Below are 6,965 nucleotides of genomic sequence, written 5' to 3' on the forward strand. Positions count from 1 at the left end.
AAAGGAGCCAGAGCTAGCTCTCTTTCTCTCCCGCGTGCTGGGCCGCTCTTCTTTTCGCGTCTTTGGATCGATGTGCCCTCATGCCTTGAAAATGGATTTTCCTGCTATCTTCTAAATAAAATAGAGCTGTAACACTGAGCTGTAACACTGATTTGTCTAAGAGCCATAACATGGTCTATTCAAGACCTGAGAGCTGTAACACTGTCTGTCCAAGACTCGAGAGCTGTGACACGGTGACAGGGCTTTAATGTCCGTAACTCCAAATCTTTGTTTTGATGAGACAAAGAACCGAGGAACATATGCACGTGTGACAGTAGTATAATCTGAAGCCAGGAAGGTTGATTCCTCCAAATCCATTATCTTTCATGAATACTTTAGCCAAAGCTAAAGCTATTTGGGATCTTCTGAGTTTCCGTGGGCTTCCTTGGTGGCTCAGACGATAAAGCGTCTGCCTGCAATGCAGGAGACAGGGGTTCAATCTCTGGTTTGGGAAGATATCCTGGAGAAGGGAATGGCAACCCACTCCAGTATTCTTGCCTGGAGAATCCCATGGACAGAGGAGCATGGAGGGCTACAGTCCACAGGGTCGCAAAGAGTCGGACACTACTGAGTGACTTCACTTGACTTGAGTTTCCGTACAAGTTGTGAAATATTTTCTTCAAGTTCTGTGAAAAATGCCATCAGTAGTTTGATAGGGATTGTATTGAATCTGTAGATTATTTTATGTAGTGTAGTCATTTTCCCAATGTTGATTCTTCCAAACTGAGAACATGGTGTATCTCTCCATCTGTTTGCGTCATCTTTGATTTCTTTCATCAGTGTCTTACAGTTTTCTGCATATAGGTCTTTTGTCTCTTTAGGTAAGTTTATGCAACCATTTTGTTGCAATGGTTAATGGGATTGTTTCTTTCACTTCTTGTTCTACTTTTTCATTGTTAGTGTATAGAAAATTCAAGGGATTTCTGTGTGTTAGTCTTATATTCTGCAACTGTACTATATTTATTGATTTGTCCTAGTACTTTTCTGGTGAAATATTTAGAGCTTTCTATGTATTGTGTCATGTCATCTGAAAATAGTAAGAGTTTTACTGTTTTTCAATCTGCATTCATTTTATTTCTTTTTTTCCCTTTGATTACTGTAGTTAGGACTTCCACAATTATGTTGATTAATAGTGGTGAGAGTGGGCACCTTGCCTTGTTTCTGAAATTAGAGGAAATGCTTTCAATGTTTCACCATTGAGAATGATGTTTGCTGCGGGTTTATTGTATATGGCCTTTATTATGTACAGGTAGGTTCATTCTATGCCTTCTTTCTGGATTTTTAAAATTTTTATTTATTTTTTAAAATTTATTTATTTTTTAAAATTTATTTATTTTAATTGGAGGCTAATTACTTTACAGTATTGTATTGGTTTTGCCGTACATTGACATGAATCTGCCCCAGGAGTACAATTGTTCCCCATCTTGAACCCACCTACCACCTCCCTCCCCATATCATCCTTCTGGGTCATCCCAGTGCACCAGCCAAGAGCATCCAGTATCATGTATCAAACGTGGACTGACGATTCGTTTCACATATGATAATATACGTTTCAATGCCATTCACCCAAATCATCCCACCCTCGCCCTCTCCCACAGAGTCCAAAAGACTGTTCAATATATTTGTGTCTCTTTTGCTGTCTTGTATACATGGACGCCGGCCCCAGCGGCGCAGACGCGAGAGACACCGGCCCCAGCCAAACCGACCACGCAAAGAAGCGCGGCCGTGGGGAGCTACCCCACACCTGAGGCCAAGGCCAGCGGCCGAGAGGAGCTGCCCCACGTCCAATAGGCAGTGGCTGAGGGGGCGCAGGAGGGCCGAGAGGAGCTACTCCACGTTCAAGGTCAGAAGGGGCGGCCTTGAGGAGATACCACTCATCCAAGGTAAGGTGCAGCGGCTGCACTTTTTTGGAGCCTCTGTGAAGAGATATCCCACGCCCAAGGTAAGAGAAACCCAAATAAGATGGTAGGTATTGTGAGGGGGCATCAGAGGGCAGACACACTGAAATCATAATCACAGGAAACTAGTTGATCTGATCACATGGACCACAGCCGAATGTGGTCCACTGGAGAAGGGAATGGCAAACCACTTCAGTATACATGCCTGAGAACCCCATTAACAGTATCAAAGGCAAAAATGATAAGATACTGAATGAGGAATTACCCAGGTCGGTAGGTGCCCAGTATGCTAGTGGAGATCAGTGGAGAAATATCTCTAGAAGGAATAAAGGGATGGAGCAAAAGTAGAACCATTACCCAGTTGTGGATGTGACCAGTGATAGAAGCAAGTTCCGGTGCCGTAAACAGCAATATTGCATAGGTACCTGGAATGTTAGGTCTATGAATCAAGGCAAATTGGAAGTGGTCAAACGGGAGATGGCAAGAGTGAACATAGACATTCTAGGAATCAGTGAATTAAAATGAATTGGAATGGATGAATTTAACTCAGATGACCATTATATGTACTACTGTGGGAAGGAATCCCTTAGAAGAAATGGAGTAGCCATCATGGTCAACAAAAGAGTCCAAAATGCAGTACTTGGATGCAATCTTAAAAACGACAGAATGATTTCTGTTCATTTCCAGGGCAAATCATTCAATATTACAGTAATCCAGGCCTATGCCCCAACCAGTAATGCTGAAGAAGCCGAAGTTGAACGGTTCTATGAAGACCTACAAGACCTTTTACAACTAACACCCAAAAAAGATGTCTTTTTCATTATAGGGGACTGGAATGCAAAAGTAAGAAGTCAAGAAACACCTGGAGTAACAGGCAAATTTGGCCTTGGAGCACGGAATGAAGTAGGGCAAAGGCTAATAAAGTTTTGTCAAGAGAACGCACTGGTAATAGCAAATACCCTCTTCCAACAACAGAAGAGAAGTCTCTACACATGGGCATCACCAGATGGTCAACACCGAAATCAAATTAATTATATTCTTTGCAGCCAAAGATGGAGAAGCTATATACAGTTAGCAAAAACAAGACCAGGAGCTGACTGTGGCTCAGATCATGGACTCCTTCTTGGCAAATTCAGACTTAAATTGAAGAAAGTCGGGAAAACCACTAGACCATTCAGATATGACCTAAATCAAATCCCTTATGATTATAGAGTGGAAAGGAGAAATAGATTTAAGGGACTAGATCTGATAGATAGAGTGCCTGATGAACTCTGGATAGACGTTCGTGACATTTTACAGGAGACAGGGACGAAGACCATCCCCATGGAAAAGAAATGCAAAAAAAGCAAAATGGCTGTCTGAGGAGGCCTTACAAATAGCTGTGAAAAGAAGAGAAGCAAAAAGTAAAAGAGAAAAGGAAAGATATAAGCATCTGAATGCAGAGTTCCAAAGAGTAGCAAGGAGAGATAAGAAAGCCTTCCTCAGTGATCAGTGCAAAGAAATAGAGAAAAACAACAGAATGGGAAAAACAAAATATCTCTTCAAGAAAATTAGAGATTCCAAGGGAACATTTCATGCAAAGATAGGCTCGATAAAGGACAGGAATGGTATGGACCTAACAGAAGCAGAAGACATTAAGAAGAGGTGACAAGAATACACAAAAGAACTGTACAAAAAAGATCTTCACGACCAAGATAGTCACGATAACGTGATCACTGACCTAGAGCCAGACATCTTGGAATGTGAAGTCAAGTGGACCTTAGAAAGCATCACTACGGACAAAGCTAGTGGTGGTGATGAAATTCCAGTTGAGCTATTTCAAATCGTGAAAGATGATGCTGTGAAAGTGCTGCACTCAATATGCCAGCAAATTGGGAAAACTCAGCAGTGACCACAGGACTGGAAAAGGTCAATCTTCATTCCAATCCCAAAGAAAGGCAATGCCAAAGAATGCTCAAACTACCTCACAATTGCACTCATCTCACATGCTAGTAAAGTCATGCTCCAAATTCTCCAAGCCATGTTTCAGCAATATGTGAACCGCGAATTCCCAGATGTTCAAGCAGGTTTTAGAAAAGGCAGAGGCACCAGCGATCAAATTGCCAACATCCGCTGGATCATGGAGAAAGCAAGAGAGTTCCAGAAAAACATCTATTTCTGCTTCATTGACTATGCCAAAGCCTTTGACTGTGTGGATCACAATAAACTGTGGAACATTCTGAAAGAGATGGGAATCTTAGACCACCTGACTTGCCTCTTGAGAACCCTGTATACAAGTCAGGAAGCAACAGTCAGAACTGTACATGGAACAACAGACTGGTTTCAAATAGGAAAAGGAATACGTCAAGGCTGTATATTGTCACCTTGCTTATTTAACTTCTATGCAGAGTACATCATGAGGAACGCTGGGTTGGAAGAAGCACAAACTGGAAACAAGATTGCTGGGAGAAATATCAATAACCTCAGATATGCAGATGACACTACGCTTATGGTAGAAATTGAAGAGGAACTCAAAGGCCTCTTGATGAAAGTGAAAGAGGAGAGTGAAAAGTTGGCTTGAAGCTCAACATTCAGAAAACGAAGATCATGGCATCTGGTCCCATCACTTCATGGGAAATAGATGGGGAAACAGTGGAAACAGTGTCGGACTTTATTTTTTTGGACTCCAAAATCACTGCGGATGCTGATTGCAGCCATGAAATTAAAAGATGCTTACTCCTTGGAAGGAAAGTTTTGGCCAACCTTGATATTATATTAAAAAGCAGAGACATTACTTTGCCAACCAAGGTCCGTCTATTCAAGGCTATGGTTTTTCCCGTGGTCATGTATGGATGTGAGAGTTGGACTGTGAAGAAAGCTGATTGCCGAAGAATTGATGCTTTTGAACTGTGGTGTTGGAGAAGACTCTTGAGAGTCCCTTGTACTGCAAAGAGATCCAACCAGTCCATTGTAAAGGAGATCAATTCTGGGTGTTCATTGGAAGGGCTGATGCTAAAGCTAAAACTGCAATATTTTGGCCACCTCATGCGACGAGTTGACTCATTGGAAAAGACTCTGATGCTAGGAAAGGTTGAGGGCAGGAGGAGAAGTGGACGACAGAGAATGAGATAGCTGGATGGCATCACCGACTCTGTGGACATGAGTTTGATTGAACTCCGCGAGTTGGTGATGGACAGGGATGCCTGGAGTGCTGTGGATCATGGGGTGGCAGAGAGTCGGACACGACTGAGTGACTGAAGTGAATTGAACTGAGCTGATACATGGTTATCGTTACCATCTTTCTAAATTCCATATATATGTGTTCGTATACTGTATCGTTATTTTTCTTTCTGGCTCATTTCACTCTGTATAATAGGCTCCAGTTTCATCCTCCTCATTAGAACTGATTCAAATGTATTCTTTTTAATTGCTGAGCAATACTCCATTGTGTATATATACCACAGCTTTCTTATCTATTCATCTGCAGGTGGACATCTAGATTGCTTCCATGTCCTGGCTATTTAAAACAGTGCTACGATGAACATTGTAGTACATGTGCCTCTTTCAATTCTGCTTTCCTTGGTGTACATGCCCAGCAGTTCGATTGCTGGGTTGTATGGCAGTTCATTTTCCAGTTTTTAAGGAGTCTCCACACTGTTCTCCATAGTGGCTGTACTACTTTGCATTCCCAACAACAGTGTAAGAGGGTTCCCTTTTCTCCACACCCTCTCCAGCATTTATTACGTGTAGACTTTTGGATAGCAGCCATTCCGACTGGCATTAAGTGGAACCTCATTGTGCTTTGGATTTGCATTTATCTGATTATGAGTGATGTTGAGCATGTCTTTTCATGTGTTTGTTAGCCATCTGCATGTCTTCTTTGGATAAATGTCTGTTGAGTTCTTTGGCCCATTTTTTGATTGGTTCATTTATTTTTCTGGAATTGAGCTGCAGATATTTAGATCTTTAATCCATTTTGAGTTTATTTTTGTGTATGGTGTTAGGGAGTGTTCTAGTTTCATTCTTTTACAAGTGGTTGACCAGTTTAAAAATATGGAATGCTTCATGAATTTGCGTGTTATCCTAGTGCAGAGGCCATGCTAATCTTCTCGGTATTGTTCCAATTTTATTATATGTGCTGCCGAAGCAAGCACTGGAGATTTTTTTTTTAATCATAAATGGATGTTAAATTTTGTCAAGAGCTTTTTCTGCATCTATTGAGATGATCATGTGGTTTTTATCTTTCAGTTTGTTGATATGGTGTCTTACATTGATTGATTTTTGCATACTGAAGAATCCTTGCATCCTTGGGGTAAATCCCACTTAATCATATTGTATGTGCTTGTGTGCACTCGGTTGCTTAGTCATTTATATCTGACTCTTCTGACCCCAATGGACTGTAGCCTGCCAGACTCCTCTGTCCATGAGACTTCCCAGGCAAGGATACTGGAGTGGGTTGCCATTACCTTCTCCAGGGAATCTTCCTGACCCAAGGATTGAGCCTGGGTCTCGTGCATCTCAGGCAGGTTCTTTACCCTCTGAGCCACCAGTGTAGATTTGAATCTTGGTGTTGAGATGCTGACCTCTGGGATACATTTCTCCAATTAATATTCCTTGGGGCCTAGTGTTCTCTGTTTTACCCGCAGTTCAGATTCAGTGCTCTTCCCTCAGGGGCTCAGGCCTAGTCTCTGGCCCATGAACCAGGATCCCACAAGCTCTGGGATGTGGGGGACAAAGGAGAAAAATAAATAAATAAAGACAAAAAATGCAGAACAACAAAGAATAAAAAATAACAACCCCTAAAAGGTAAAACCAGCCCTCAAGAGCAAAGAGAATGAAAGGGGGGAAAAAGAAAAATATATATGTATATAAATAAAAAATAAGAAAAAGAAAATAAGAAAGCAGAATAACAATGAAGACTAAAAAGAATAGAATCTAAGTTTAGAAAACTAACATAAATGGAAAAAATGGGCAAGTATGAAAACACAGGAGAGTAAAACTGAACTCCCCTAGCAAATAGTAAAAATATAAAAAGAAAAAGATAGAAAA

At 41.3% G+C, this 6,965-nt stretch overlaps 1 non-coding gene across 1 annotated transcript; it reads right to left on the reverse strand.

Annotated features, from left to right (window-relative positions):
• Window positions 1-5,963: 5,963 nt before the first annotated feature.
• Window positions 5,964-6,070, reverse strand: LOC148773795 (U6 spliceosomal RNA). Its single transcript, XR_016036539.1, has one exon. It is a non-coding gene; the product is annotated as a U6 spliceosomal RNA (small nuclear RNA).
• Window positions 6,071-6,965: the final 895 nt, after the last annotated feature.

The sequence above is a fragment of the Moschus berezovskii genome, chromosome 26, assembly GCF_049115385.1.
Source record: "Moschus berezovskii isolate FMDL1 chromosome 26, NW_MosBer_1.0, whole genome shotgun sequence".
Taxonomy (NCBI): Eukaryota; Metazoa; Chordata; class Mammalia; order Artiodactyla; family Moschidae; genus Moschus; species Moschus berezovskii.